At 45.4% G+C, this 16,183-nt stretch overlaps 1 long non-coding RNA gene across 4 annotated transcripts in view; it reads right to left on the bottom strand.

Moving 5' to 3' along the window:
• Nucleotides 1–985: 985 nt before the first annotated feature.
• The window catches only part of LOC310896212, a 67,801-nt gene continuing 52,603 nt past the window's right edge, over nt 986–16,183 (bottom strand). For 3 of the 4 annotated variants that reach the window (XR_014581279.1, XR_014581281.1, XR_014581282.1), the window contains 3 exons: nt 4,581–7,012; nt 4,315–4,453; nt 986–2,646 (listed from right to left, as the gene is read on the bottom strand). This is a non-coding gene — a long non-coding RNA (uncharacterized lncRNA). The remainder of the gene's footprint in view (nt 2,647–4,314; nt 4,454–4,580; nt 7,013–16,183) is intronic. The other variant, XR_014581280.1, reaches the window with a different exon arrangement.

Here is a 16,183-nt window from a genome sequence, read left to right on the forward strand (position 1 = left end):
TCCTCCCTGTGATCCCCCAGTGGGGTGGAAGAGCTCACCGGGCTCCTAGGAACCAGATTGCCTTGGAAAGCTTGCTAAAAATTCCCATTTTTATTATTATTATCATTTTTTTCCTATATTTTTTTTCCCCTGGGAAAGGCAATGGGCTTGGCCGGCAGGAGGTCCAGGAGCAAGCAGGGGAGAGGGGACGGTGGCAGAGGGCAGCAGGAGGCAGAGCCTCCCGTCCGGCCAGGGCTCGCATTGGTGCAGCTTCTCTCCACCAGCCCCCGCCTCGCTCCTCCCACCGCCAGCAATGCAGGGGACGGAGGAGATCAATCACGGGTGGGGAGAATTCATTGCAATGGGTTCACGTCTTTGTTTTTCCCTTAAGCCCCAACATATGTTAGATATAGAAATTTTAAGGCTGAAAGTGTGCGGAGAGCGCAAAGCAGACGTACGGCAGATCCAACAAGAAAACGCAAAAACGAGTAGGCATTGCACTCATCCCCCCCTTTCTACTGTCTCTGTGCTGTCAAGTTTAGTGAACAAGCCTACAAGAGACTTTGCGCAAGGAAAACCTGAGCTGGTTTTTAGGTCTGGGAATGCATTTTCTTATAATTTCTTCTAATGATGTTTATAGGCACAGGATACACAACACCCAGGAAATTTACCTTTGAATCACGTTGTGGATTCCCACCGTGATCCATGGTAGAGGTGACATTCCTGCATGGGCTCTGGTGGGGCTGGGGGTAGCATCAGTGAGCAGTTTTGGGGGCTTTGTTGTGGCTTTGGGGGCATCAGTGTTGCAGTTTCCCTGCCCATGATCCCATGAGGATGTTTCATCCCTGCTGTGCAGACCAGAAGCGAGGTTTATTGAGAAGGAGGGTGGGAAAAGTCACCTCCCGTGCTGGCAAACAACGGTCAGTGCAAAGACAGCTGTGATTCACCTATTAAAATATGCACTTTTTTCACTGATGACCTTTTTCTTTGTCTTTTTGCAGTATTTTTCCCTGCTACAGCTATCATCCTAAATAACACCAGCCCATCGTGCTACTACCAGCGGCAGAGGCTTTACAGTGCAATGGAGAACTATTCTGAAGGTACAAATCACTTGACCTAAGGAATCTCCCTGGAGTGTCAGTGCTATGCGCTGCATTTTCACTCTGCTAAAGCCTTTATTTAGCACATGCTAAAGAACATTTAACATTTAAAGATCCCCTCTGCACATCCTCCAAATGTCTCCATCCTTTGCTTTTAGATTAATATGTCTTCTGTGAAAACGAGGTAATTGATTGCAGAGCCATATTGTTTACAAATGAAGTGTTGTTCATGTATTGACCTTTCATTTCTATAGCTCAATACTAGTTCTTGTACAGTGCTTGTAATTAGTGAAATAGTAACAGAATTGGAAGAAAGATGTGGGGGGAAGGATCTTATGTGGGTGTTGTTAATGAGAAGAAACTTTAAGATGAGTTACACGTTTAAAACTGCAAAACTTCATGTTTGGCCAGCTTCTAGGTCCCAAATCTCTGTTTGGGAAGGAAAAAGAATATCCATCTGCTCCCAAGGAATCAAGGGGAATCACAGGGGATGTGTCTGATCGCTAGGCACAAGTGTGTGCCTGCCCTTCACCCCATCCTGCAGCCCTTCTGCGCCACAGGACTCGGGGCAGCCCAGCCACCCTGGGGAGCAAGGGGCAAAACCCATGTTAATGTTTCAGGATAACCAGCACCAGCAAAGGCAGGGGACTCGGGCATGTATGGAAATAAAGGTCCCCAGACCGGTGTATATGGAGCAATGGATGCTGCCATCAGATGCTCTCTCATGAGAGCCACTCGCAGGCTTGGAAAAACTTGGGATTTTGAGAATAAACAGGAAAATCTATCCTTCTGTGAGTCTGATGCAGTCCTTGTGTGAAGGCCACGGCCTGTTTGCATCTGGTTTAGTGTGGCCTGTTTGCATCTGGTTTAGTCACTCTTCAATGAGTGACTGCTTCCAGTGAATGTGCTCTTCCCAAATTTCTGTGTGGAGGAGGCATATGGGGGGCAGCCTCTGACCCTGACTGGGGAACGTGGCTGCTCCAGGGGAGAGACACTCACTGTACGCAGGCAACATAAACCATGGCGATGGTTTAATTGCTACTAATGCAAACAGACAAACAAACAAACAAATCTAAATTTGGCTGGACCTTGTGCTTTTATTAAAACACCAAGCAGGCAGAACAGGCAGAACTGACCGGAATTTGAGCCCTCTGCTTTTTCCCTGGGAGGGTGAAGGAGGGCTTCCCAATGGGACTTCAAACCCAGGAACATAAATATCTGAAAGAGAAAGCAAATAATTCAGTATCTCAGTAACAAAGATGTTAGTTAATAGCCTTACAGCTATAAAGGAACTATTGCAACTGTAGAAGAGGTTTTATTGTATGTATTACTATTAATGCAACAGAAATGTATTAGGAATGTCTGTCATTGCAAATCTGGAGAAAATTATGAGGCTTGGATAAGGTCATAGAGGAAAAACAGAGGAAAATAATAGATATAAGGCTGTGGAGGTGTTTCCAGCATCCTATGGATGTGGACAAATAGGACATGGCATTCTTCAGAGCGTCTCTTTCAGAGAAGATTTTTGTCCCAGTAGACATGGGCTCAAGTGCAACATCCACTGAACCTACAAAAAATTACAAAACAAAAAACAAATCAGCAACCTTCACTGTTCTTTAGGGAATGCTTTGGTGGCTGCATTATTTGCAGCACACACTGCAACTGAGATATCTCCACTTCCATCTTCTTGCTAAGGGGCCAGTCCCATTCCTCTCAAACAACTGGCATCCTCTGGCCCCACAGAAATGCCAGCAGTGATGCTCTGGTCTTACTGAACAGCCATTCTTATTAAATGACACTGCAAGGAGCAAAATTTCAACTCAGCAGAAACAATTGCACTATTTATGGTTGATCTTCCTTGCAAGCTAAATTGTATGTGTAGGGCACACAGCAAGTGTATAACGCTGCAAGAGGTGGCAGCAAGCTCAGCACTCCCAGTGCTGATCCCCCTCTTATGGGATGTCCCCACGACTGCACAGAAAAGTCCCTGAAGGGGTCCTGGCCATCCCAAAGGACCAGCTTTTAGCCTTCTGCACACATTCATCATGACCAAAACAAGGAGACCGGGGAGCTGCCGCTTGAGCACAAAGTCCCCCATACATGCGGGCGGCTGGGCTGCAAGGGGCACACAGACCCTCAGAAGTAGAGCCAACAGGGAGCACGCTGGCTACCTGGGATTTTATAAATCTTTCAGCTATCAGTCTTTCTGAGCTCCAAATGCAAAATCCAGCAGCCGAGGATATCATGTGGATTTATGACCTGGGATTTATGAACTGGTCTGGATAAAATAAGAACTGCCTTGACATTTTTTTTGAGGTTTGAGGAAAAGAAACAATAAAAACCAAAGACCTGATTTCCAACCCCCCCCCTTTTCAAAGCATGTTTATAGAAATGTGTGTGCTTGTAGATGTATATATTCAATTATTTTGATCTCTCTTTCTACCTGTGTGCTCTTGGTCCCTGCTGGGGCTGATCTTGCAGGGCTTCCTGCCTGGCATGGGGAGGAGGAAGTGGCACACATCTTCCAAAAAAAAAAACACGGTCTCGAGCCATTCCCAGCCTGCTTCTGGGTTGGGAAAGGTGCTGTAAGGGCTCTGTGAGATTTCTGAATGTCTGCAAATAGTGGGATAGCTCCCCAAAATGACGCTGTTGCAGTGCTCACCATGCCACTTTCTTTCATCATTTTTTTCCTTAGGTTATTTTGCAGCCCTAGGGTTTTGGGTTTTGTTGTTGTTGTTTTATATTTGTGGTGAGCTCTGTTTTTAGGTGTGCATGTGTATATAATGTGCGTACATATGTGTGCAGTGTACACTTGCATATATGTATATATTAGTGCGTATGTGTGCACTCATACACCTATGATTCAGCATCAGTATATACACAGATACACACATATGTATATGTATACATCTACATGTATATACATAAGCACAAATGTGTATGTGCACAAGCATACATGTATGTATGTAGTTGCATGCTTGTTTATTCCTCTATAACAATGCACACAGGCATACACATTTATGAACAAGTATTATGGATGGCTTGTGTATTAACTCTTTGATTAGAAACCAATACAAACTATCACTTTTTATTAATATTATTGAACCGCATGTACTTTACATGAGCTTTACAAGCCCATCCCAAAGGACTTTCTATCCTTATCTGTATCTCATGACCTTCGTTTCAATTTGTCTTATCTTAAAAACAACAATGAAAAAGAAAAGACAGCATTTACCTGGGTCAAGAGGAAAACTGCCAGATACATTTTTGGCATCTCTTCTGGTTGATCCTTTCGTACCTCTGCCCACATTTTCCAGGTGGATTTCTTTCCATGATCCTTGAGTTAGCTCTTTATTTTAAGGATAAATGTACCTCTTAGGAAAAGAAGACATATATAAACAAAACATATATAATGTATAAAACATATATAAACATAGACATATGTAAATACATATATATGTCTACATACATATATACACACATATATATCTACATACATACCTACATATACACATAGGGCCAATGCCAAGGATGCCGTTTGACCTCCACATGAAACCTCCTCGTGCTGATGACTGTTTCCCAAGGCTTCTGCCAGCCTTCTAGGAAGGAAAGCATGGGCTTAGCTAATTCTCCGGGCTGAACGGGGAGACAAGCCCAGAGAGGGTGGTGTGAAGGAGGATGCTCTGGGCCCTTCTTCTGGTGGTGCCTCAGCTGCACAGAGGATACGACACAAGCCCTAGGGGATGGGGATGATGCTCCAGAGCAGCTGAATTTTGCTCTGCACAAGAAGACCAAGCTTCTACGTCACCTCTGGTGCCTGGATAAGCTCAAGTGGAGGCACTTGCCCAGGCCAAGGAGCTCAAGCCAAACAACGAAACAATAGCTGGCGGCAACCTCCCAGCCCCAAACCCATGGACCACAGCCTGGAAATGCAGCAGGCTCGGTCAAGAAAATGTCAGCAGGTTGCAAGGAGCCAGTAAGGGCTTAGTGGCTGAACCAGTCTCTTCGGTGGAGAGCAAAAAAGGGTTTTCTTAATGGCCTAGTGTTGGTGGTGAATTGGCTTGCTTTGCTGGAATAGCCCTTGTGGGTCTGAAGCAAAAGGTTGTGCTTTGTCTTTAATTAGCACATATTCAGAGTGCTTTTTCAGCACGGCTCACATCCCAGGAATAATTTGATTTGGAGATTTTGTTTTCAATGAAATAGAGGAGTCCACATCTAATCTGAGAACTCTTATTTAAAAACCCGTACACATACACACTTCTTTTAAAATTACCGTTATTCAATGTGGATCCCCCGATTGTCACCTTTTAGAGTCCAGGAAGGCCGTGGCGAGCCCCATGCTCAGGGTGAGGAGCCAGCAGACCGCTTACCACATTGGGATGTCCCAACCTCAGCTTCGGTCATGGAAGTTCCCTGCGAGTTTAATGAGATTTAACAAACCAGGAGGGTGTCGATGGTTGGGAATACGTGTTCTGGTTTCCACGCCACTGAACCTTCAGCCACCTAAAGCTTCCAAATGGGTGATGCAGCCACCAGCATCTCCTCTCGGCTGCTTTGTGCTGGTACCACATCTCCTGCCCACTCTCGGTGCGATCGCGTCCTCTGGCTCGGTCTCGACATTTGAAATTCTCTCACCATCCGAGGGTGAGGGAGGGGGCTCCCGTGCAAGGCACTGAGTGCCTGGAGCTCGCTAAGTTCAAAGGCACCCTCCCGCCCACCCCAAGGATAGATGAAGCTGGCCCAGGGATGGCTGGAGGCCACACAGACAGGAAGGTATGTAGCAATCCATTTATCACTTTGCAAATATTAGTGCTGCTCGCATTTGCTGCAGCAATATTTCTTCTTGGAAATTGGTGAAGTGAGTAATAACAATGTTATTTATTCTAAGACCTTGGAGCTGAGAAGCAATAACAGGGGGACTGTTCCCTTGAAAGCTTCTGAGGTGCTGGAAATAAAATGTGGGGGGGAAATAGACCAACAAAGGGCTGGGGGAGAGAAAGGCACATTATAAAGCCATAGAAATCTTGGGTTTAATTTTGTTGCCCCAAAGGTAATAAAATGCATTTTGTAATGATTTATACACAAACAAGGAGGGGGGAACAGCGGCTGGCATTTTGAGCATCCTGATGGACGTGCCTCCTGCACCACAGGGCGGCCACCTCGCCCTCGCCTCTCCTCGCTTTTTTTTCTCCTTTCCTCTTTTTTTCTTTTTGTTTCTTTCCCCCTCTCTGCATTGCTTATCTGAATATATAGGGCTGCCCTTTGCTCAGATTTATGGGTTGGGGCAGCGCTATGTGTATTTACAGTCTCCTGACCTGAAGACCTACAGCTGAACAAGAGAAGGAGGAAACCAGGGCCCGTTCCATAAACAGAGACAGATACGGGGGGGAGGCAGGAGGAACTGCCAGCACTTAACATTTTTAACTATTTGGCCAAGCAAAGGAATTAGTGATTAGATTAGAGCCCAAGAAAAATGAGAAGCGGGGTTAAAGATTTGGCGGGGAGAGGGCTGGGTCCGGCCGGGGTCTGGCACGGGAGAAATGCAAAGTTGGAGGGGTTTTGCAAAAGGTTTTCCGTTAAAAGTTAGAGGGGTTTAATAGAAGGCTTTCTGGGGCCAAAAGGCATAGGGATGAAAGGGAATCTCCAAAGCATCTTAATCAGAGCTGTGCTTTCCTTGGGCAGAGCCGCATAACTCTTTTAAAGCGCAATTAGGTTGCAAGAAGGTAGATTACTTAGTCTGTGTTTATTCAGGTACTAATTGCCTCAGATTAAGTAAAAGTTTGAAAGCCTTGCTTGACGGTAATAAATATTTCTTACGTCCATGTCTATCGGGTGGTTTGCAAGCAGAAATTTGGTTCAGATGAGACATATTTCAACTGGCCCGAGAATTACTTGACTTCTCTGATGTGAAAAGCAGCAAAAGTGGCAACAACCTGGAAAATAAATAAATGAAACGCAACATACGTAGGTCACAATATAGCATAAGTATATCAACATGATGAACAGCTTTGATGAAAATGGTAAACAAAACCACCCTCTCTTCCTGTGGCTTGTTTTACATTGCAATAAACCACTGACTCTATAACCTATCAGAACATGCTGAGATTTTATGCATCATTTCCAACTACTATTTGAACATTTGGTTTAGAGTAGTCATGAACTATAATTAATGGTATTTTTTTTTCCCTGATAAAAAAGCGCACTTTATTGTAGTTTATTACCTGTTGGTCCAAAGCTCCATAGGTGACGTAAATTCATTGTGGGTTTTAGGACAGGGATAGAGGAGGGGGCTTCTGCACAGGATGATGATGAATCCACATTCACCATCTGTGATCAAAAGCAGAAGTTTTGCCTGGGCTTCACTGCCTGTGATGCCCCATCCAATGTGCACATATTGCTGGTCATTCTGAAGCCCGTTGGAAAACAGAAGATGTGAGAGGAATTTAACCCCGGTGCTGTTGCTATTGTCTGGTAGGACACTTCTATTATCGTTTCTTTTAGCTATACCATGTGCCTGAGTTTAGACCATGGGCATCACGCACTGGCATGCTTTCTCTTACAGAGGAAGACCCCCCAGAAAAATGGGGGGCTGCTGTCATCATCTCTGTGGTCCCTGCCCAGCTCCAGGTGCCAGCCCAGTGTTTCGCTTGTACAAGTGAGCTGGTAGCACCGGGCCACCGGGCGCAGCCTGCCAGGAGGAGAGGGGAAAAAAAACCTAGGCACCACAAAGAACATTGAGATGAATGGCTCTATTTTATGAGCCATAAAAGTTTTATTCATCTTGACACCGAAACAGGTTTAGGCAGCGAGCTGACACGCCTTAAATAAATAAGTGGAATTAATTCCCCGGCTCTTGAAACAATAGCGGCGTGCATGTCACGCCGAGAGCTGCCCCATTGTTTCCCATGGCTGCGCGATATTGATATTATTTGTGTTTTTCCGTGCGGCTTCCTCTGGGGCCTGGTTGATCCACTTCAGATTCTTCCCCTGTTTTATTAGAGGTTGAAAAAGGTTCAGGACCTGGTTGTACTGCTGCTCCCACCGACAGCTCAGGAACCAGTTTGGCGTCTGGTTTGTCTGTTGTTTTACTGCTGACCTTCAGCTCAACTTTCCCCCCTGACCCCAGGAGGCATCTATCATGACAAGAGGCTGTTTAACACAAATGGTGCCCATTTATAGGGGAAGAGAGTCAGAAGATTTCCTTTTTATGAAGAATTTGGTTTTTCACCCCTCTTTTCTCAGTCACCACAGGTGAAATCCCTCCCAGCAGCTGGCTTATGAAATAATGCGAGGGGAGGCCGTAATGAGCTGAAAGCACCCTCAGCTGGAGATAAATATATGCAAATGAGATGCACAAACAAAGGAGCCTGGACAGAGAAATATCTGCAATTCCAGCAAAATGCTGCCTGCAGCTAGAAGATGAACAGCTTTGATAAAATGGTAACAAAAAGCACCTTTTTATCCTCCAGCTTGTTTTACATTGCAATAGACCATTGTTATTGTAACCCAGCGGAGCATGCAGAGGCTTTTCTGCGCCGGTTCAAAAAAACCTGTTTAAACATTTGTTTTTAAGGCATTCAGGGGCGATGATCAATGCGCTGTTTTGTTTTTTTGCCGGCTGGGGGTATTTTTTCTCGGCTCGCTTTTGCTGGGGCGGGCGTTCTGGGGGCATCGGGGCCGTTCCCTGCCGCTGCTCCCGCCGTTATCCCGTTACCTGTTGGGCTCTCCGTGGGCGGCTTTGGTCGCACCGGCTCGCATCGAGGTGCGCCGCCAAAAATTTGGAGTTTGTGTCCGGCACCGCGCAGGGAAGCCGCGAGCAGCGAGAGGCAGCGCGGGGACGGGGTGTGGGGGGGAAATCCAGGCATGAGCATTCCCGAAGCAACACCCAAACAGGCAGCTTTAATGAGAGCAATCAAGCCTCCGAGCTAATTCAGAGACAGACATCTAACACGCTGATTTTAATAAGCTTTTAAAAAGGCAATCGCTAACTTTTAAAAGTCTCTCTTATTAATTTAATTGTTTGGGGTTCGTACGTTGCCAAAACAAACACAGCCACTAAAATATGGTTTCAATATGCAGAAGTAGCATATCTAGACAATGTTTTAAATTAGCCCTGTATTTTGGGGGCTGGAGGGGGAAAGGAGAGCGAGAGGCTGACTTCAGATGACTTAAAGACATTTTCTGAGCAGGGTTGGTCATGTCAAAATAATACCTTGACATTCTTGCCTCTACCTTTATGAATCCCCCAACATATCCGTAAGGATGCCTGTTTACCTATAGGTTTCTTTAGAAAATAAGCCCAGTCCCATACCATATGCAGTTTACTTGCTAAAATGCAGAGGAGAGAAAGGCACAGAAAAGACAGTGCAGCAATACCATTTAACTTCTAACCTCACAATATCATTAAATAAATCTTTATGAATTTATAAAAGCAGCGTAAACACCATAAAGTTTAGGCAGCCCTTTCCTCGAGGCACCAACCGCAATTTTTAGATCTGGCAAGAAGAAAAATAGACTTACCTTTTAGGAAAAAAAAAACAAATCCACCTCTTACTACGTTATACGGCTTTGGCACTTACAGATGTTAGAGTAGACAAGTGTCGGATTTCCCGATGTCAAGCAGATTTCCTAATTTTTCATAAGCTTCTCCTGTTGCATTTTTGGGGCCAGATTCAAGAGTAATCAATTTAATTTGCGTGGCTGTGCAACGGCAATGGGTCTACGCGCACACGTAGGCTCTCGTGACCCCTGGAAGCCGACGGGCAGCTCTCCGCTGGGAGCCCGGGGTGCCCCAGGCGCAGGGTTTCAAGAGTTAATGGAAACTTGGTGAGGGCAGGGAGCCTTTCTTTTTGCAGCCCAGGTTTGCAGCAGCATAATTATGTTCAACTGCTGTTGTTTGAAAAGGGCAAACAGCATCTTAGGCACAGAACAATGAAATTACAGCTGAGATTTAGGTTAGCAAAAGCCGTCTTCTGCAGGCTTTTATGATTCATTATTTCCCATTAAATACAGTATTAGAAGTGTACACCAGATAGCTCATGGTTGCTGCGCTCAGAGCACATTATCTATATTACACAGGTCTGGGGAGCAGAATTAGAAAACTTTGGGGGAATGAGCAATATGTGTTTGCTGATAGAAGTACCATATGGCTCATCTTCCTCAATTGCTTTCATTGCGACTCTGATGCTGGAGAAATTAAAGTTTTATTTGATGTGGCACAGCTTAATGAACTGTCTTCTGTTAGGAAAATTGAATATGTTTCCTGTTATTTGAGCACAGAGCCCTCATGGTTTTGGCTGATGAGGGATGCATTATGTATTGTTTATTTAGCATTTTGAAAACAAAAGCAGATATTGGAGGTAAAATTGATTACCGCAGGATGTGTTATATAATCACATTTTTCTTTCTCTCTTTCTTTAATTTACAGCCCTGCCTATTATTTTTATGAGAGCCTTTTTCTATCCCCCCCCCCCCAAAAAAAAAAAAAAAGGAGAGAGAAAAAAAAGAGAAAGAGAAAAAAAGGGAGGGTTGAGGCAGAGCACAGAATCTCTGCTTTGTTTAAAAGTAGCATTACAATTTTTAAGGCTTAGGGACCAAAGTGCATGCCCACGTGCGTTAACCTGCAGGTCGGCTCTGGGGATGCTTTGTTAGCAGCAGCCCTGTTGCTGTTCCTCCCCGTTGGCTGCAAGACACAAACAGGGGAGCATCGGGGCTTCACCAAGCAAATCCCCCAGATTCCCTATTGCTAAATGTACTGGGGAGATGTAGTTGCACACTGGTGCTGGCCGAAGAGGAAGGGGTGGGTATCAGAGGGTCTGGTGTACAGGAGCGTGGGGTGGAGCGGGGCCCACGCTACCTGCTGCTGTCGCATCATTTATCTGCAGCAGGAGAGACGTTATTGATGGGAAGGTGGTTCAGTTAAAAGGAAATGTGTATTTTGTGTTGTGTTTTTTTTTGGTTTTGTTTGTAATACATAGAGGTGCACACACACTAAGGCATATGTGCCATACCCATACCATTGGGGTGCTTTTTCTCTGTTAGCAGCAATAAATGCCATGACAAAAAGGGCTGTATTTGCTCTCCAGGTTTGTAAACAGACAAGTATATTTAAGTATAACGTGAAACTTCAAGAGGAAAAAAAAAATCTTTAAAGTATGCTAATCTGATTAATTCCCCTTCCACTCTCTGGAAATTCTGCCCGCTCCCTGTGATGCTTTTGCTGTTATCGATCTCCCAGCAAAAGGGGTGATCAGAGAGCTCAAAGTCAAAACTAGCCCAGCTCCGGTGCACCACCTGCTCCTGCCCTCCACACCACGCTGACAAAAAGGCAATTTGTCTCATGTGCCCCTGGATGCTGGAGGACGTTGGCACCCGCACCCCTTCAGCACGGCTCGCGCAGAATCCAAACGCCATCCATTAAAAGAGAAAGTCCCAATGTGTTTATAGCAGCGGGCCAAGTCCTCGTGCCGACACTACTCCCATTGACGTCAGCAGGGCTTTTGCTCGAGCAGGGAGCGCAGGATCCTGCCCTGCACCTTCCTGAAGCAGAGACTCGGGGGGGGGGGGGGTAAGAAGCGGGGGGAAAAAAAGACAGAAAAAGAAATCACCAGTATTAGAAGGAGCGTGTTGCTCTTGAAAATGTCTCGCAGCAAAGTGATTAAGCAAAGGCCATGCAAACAGTGACTATAAATATTTTGGTTCTGTATAGCTGTTCAAACAGTGCCCCGCTGTAATTTCAGATGGGCTCAAAAATAAATAAATTACATGGGGGGGGCGGGGGGGGGGGGGGGGGGGCGGAACACAGAGGTGGGGGGGGAGAATAAAGGATTACATTGCAGCTAATGCCAAAACCGCAAAAAACTTCATTTTCAGACAGATATATTTCCCGGGGAAGAAAATGGTACATTTTTATGAAAGGCTGCTCCATGACAGGAGCCTCCTTTGAGGAAGACCATTATGCATTGTTATCAGCGTGGCGTAATTTGACTGTTGACAAAGTATCTGTGGCAGTGAGAATGAAAGCAGTTAGAAGTGTGGCGGGTTGTAATCAAGAAGATGCTTAGCTGTGCAACGCTGCATCTTGAGCAGATTTGAATCAACATTGCCTTGAGGGGACACACACACGCACGCACACACACACACACACACACACAAAAAGTCCATTAATTTTTAGTGGGAAAATTAGAGTGGCACTTGATGAAGTGAAATTTGACATGCGTTAATTGCTCCGCAGCTCCCCTAATTAGAGATTTTTCAAATTCTTTTACTGCTGTCAGGCTGATGCCGCATTGTCTTTGCTGGACAACTAGCAAAATTGCAAATTGGGCTGATAGAGAAGTCAGACGCTGGGCGATCGCTCTGCAGCTTGATCACCGCTGATCCTCATTTTCATGGGAGGGCCTACGAAGGGCACTGGGGGAGAGGGCGAGGACAATAAAATCCTTCTTCCTGATAAATAAGGAGCTGTGGTTTAACAGAGCTTGCTTAAAAAAAAAAATAAAATAAAATAAAGGGAAACACAAAGCGAGACGGTAAAGGAGATGGTAAAGCGAGAGAGTTTAAAACAAACCTCTCCCCTCTGTTAAACTCACACCGTGTGTAACATTTCATGGGGGATTCTGCCTATAGCATGGCACAGCCGAGGGTCATGTAGAGCCGCACGGTGCAGGGGCCGGGGCCGGGCAGGAGGGTGCTTTGCACCCAGCCACGGCGCTGCAGGAGCTCACGTGTGGGGCTGGGCCTCAACACGGGCTTTTCGGTGCTTTTGCTTTTGTTTTGTTCCCTCCCCGCTCACTCCTCCCCTCCCTTAGCCTTTGACCCTCTCTTAATTCATTAACATATTGAATTTTTTCAATTTTCCATCTTCTTGCAATAACAATATTAATGCCGGGGCCGAGGCCTGATTGGAGCTAAATTACTTGTTACCTGCTGGCATTTATTTATGTGGCATTGAATTATAAAGCTTTGCTATTGTCATGCCTTGGGCGAATTGTTTATGACACCAGTAATAGGAGTAATTGTTATTGTTGAAATTACCTGTCAGCTACCCATAGCAGTGGCCCTTGTCCCACTGACAAATAGTGACAGGGGAGAGGGATCCTCCGCACGTCCTCCTGATGACTTCTCCTCCGATAATAAGGAGTGCAGGGCCTCTGATAATTTGCCTGTCACTGCCGAGCGCGGCTCAGAGAGAGTTGGCCAAATTGTTGTCATTCACTTTGACAAAGACAGCAAAACGCTCTGGAGCAGGGAGGAGGATTATCAAAATAAATGAAAGCGCTTACACATCCTTTGTTGTTGTTGTTTTGTTGTTTCTTTTTCCTTTTTTTTTTTTTTTGCATTGTGTGATTTTTCCCCCTCCTTCCTCACCGGCCTGCCTTCATGCAGGGGTTGCAAAGAGGGGCACACACGTCACACCCGTGTGACTTCAGAAGGGCAGGGGGCTCCTGCCATTTGCTTTCTGTGTGGGTTTCTAAATATATATTATATTTTTCCCTCCGCCTAATGCTGCCCACGGTTCAGGAATTACCGAGTGTCATTGCGAAAAAAAAAGAAAAGCTTGGGTGGTGTGTCTGCTGGGTGGTGGTGTTGGTTTTTTTTTTAATATTTTTGGCTTGCTTTGTCTTCCATACTGGGCAGCAGCATCACTGCTGTCAGCCCTTCTGCCTTTGCCCAGGGCCATGCCGCCATCCCCCAAATTACCTTCCCCCGCACCTCCTTAAGCAGAGGAGGTCCCGCTGCTAACGAAGCGAGCAGAGGGCTCCCCGCCAGTAACGAGGTGATGTTCCTCGTCATAGAGCTGGGCCGCCTACCCAACCTGCGGCACCCACCCCGCACCTCCCAGAGCTCATCCTGTGGCAGCAGCAATCACTACTTTACGCTCAGGTAACAGCTACCCGGGGCACGAAGTGCCTCCGGTGCTGCTTTAGGCCCTTTGCTGCCTTTAGCCCCACCGTCCGACGGGCCGAACCTCCCTGTGCGGCACCATGACAGGGCTTCGTCCGCTGCCAGGCTGTGGCCTGGCCCACGCCGATGTCAGCAGCGCCCCAGCCACGTGCCGGCCCCCGGTGGTGCTCGCTCCCATGAAGGGAAGGCAAATTTTGGCAGGGGGGAACCGATCCCCCTGACTTCAACTCTGCACCGGCGCGGAAAGTGTTTCATTCATAACCATTCGGCTCAAGCGCATAATTTAGCCGAATTATCAGCCGCCTCCATCTTTCCAGGGAACGAGCGCAAACAATGTTTTAGGAACAGACATCTAAATTTAGTAGGTTTTGAATAATTGATAGGATTGTGTGACAGAAGATAGAAACTTATGTTTCTAATCATCCCAGAGCATTTTCTCGTTCCTCCCACCCCTAAATGAAGTCACTTTGTTTGCAGTTAAATACACGGAAGATGTCCACTTAACAAGTCTAAAATTGTGATACCATTAAGGGGTTATCCACGGCAATAAAACGCAGGGAACATGCCTGGGAACGCGATCTGTAAGGCAGATAATTTTTAAGAATGCGGCTTGTCCTTGCTTTGTCTGGATAGAGACACGCTAGTGATCCTGGGAGGGGAAAAAATAAGGCACGTTTCAAAATAAAGATATTTAAGACGCGCAATACATTTCGGGGCATTGCTGGAAGCTCCCGTTTGATGTTTTTCCTATAAAGCCTAAATTAAGCCTCCGAGGGACGGCGATGTGTCTCCTGCTCCTAGTTTCACCGAAAACCAAAATAGGTTTTAAATGGCCATGTTACGAACATGCGGGCACGCTTTCGCACACAACAGTAATCGTCCTCCCTCTGTTTCCCCCCTTCGTTTCTAAACACGGAGCCAGCGTCACGATAATGCATCTTTACATTCAAAGCTCATTTGAAATGTAAACTTTTAGCAAATGGCAATGGCTCATGTAGCTGCATTGCTGAAGTGACTGGCAGCAAATTCCTTTTTCTCTCTCCCTCCCCTCCGTGCAACGTTTTGAAATACCCATCAGTGTCAAAGGAAACTGCGCAGAGCGCTGCTGCTGCTCTAAATAAGGCAGAGCAATGTTAAGAAAAACGTCAAAAAAAAATCTCGCTGGATTAAAGTGACATTTCTGTACCATGTCAACGCGGATGACAAAGCTTCATGTTTTGCATAATTTCAAAAGATATTCTTCATAAAACATCCAGTGTATAAACAGGCAGCGGGCTTTTGTTTTAAACATTTAAGATCAAAAGTTATGGTAAGAACAATTAATATTGCCTATTAAAATCCCGTGTTATTCTTAGAGATACATTTTGTGGTCACTGACTACAAATAAAAGCAAAGGAACTGAGCCACGGTTTCTCACCAATGTGCAATCTAGAAATATGAAAAGGCAATTTTCAGCCTTCCCCCCCCCCCCCAAGTTTCTCTTAGATGTGTTTGCTGAATAAACTGGATTAACTGTATTTAAAACAAGAGATAAAGAACAGATTTTTATTACGCTGCACAGGCTGCCGGGCTTCCACTCTCCTTTCAAAGCACTCCATGCCTGGAACAAAATATGCATATTTTACCTTTTCTGACACTTTATAGAATAAGCAAAAAATCCCTGCAATAATACAAATATGGAATCAATAGGGAGTGGTGTAAACAGCATTTTTTACCCTTTCTCTTTCTGGCCAAAGGCTGGCGCATTCCTCCCTGCGACTTTTGTTTGCAGTTTTGCAGCAGGATTAGGAAGCAGGGAGGGACGCACTCGTTCAGCTGAAGGACCTCTCGCTGCATCTGCCTGAAAAAACTCCACGACTGCTGTTAATCCAAAACTAATGGCCAGAGCGTGGTCGTAAGTGCGAGCCTGCTAGCAGCTGAATTTCAATGGACGTTTTCTCAAAAATAGGTACAAAGAAAAGAATTTAGACAAATTTGCCTCTTAACCTTTAAAGATTTCCTGCCTATTCCAGTATGTCCTTTATTACATTAATTTTTTATTTAAATTACACCATTAACTGGATATGAATTTATCAAGAATACATATATTGATTTATAAAACAGTATCATTAATTATTATAATAGCTAGATGTAGCTGATATTACAAAGCCATTTAAAGGTTTTTAATATAACTTGGACATACATAGATAGATAGACAT

The sequence above is a fragment of the Anser anser genome, assembly GCF_964211835.1.
Source record: "Anser anser genome assembly, chromosome: 3".
NCBI lineage: Eukaryota > Metazoa > Chordata > Aves > Anseriformes > Anatidae > Anser > Anser anser.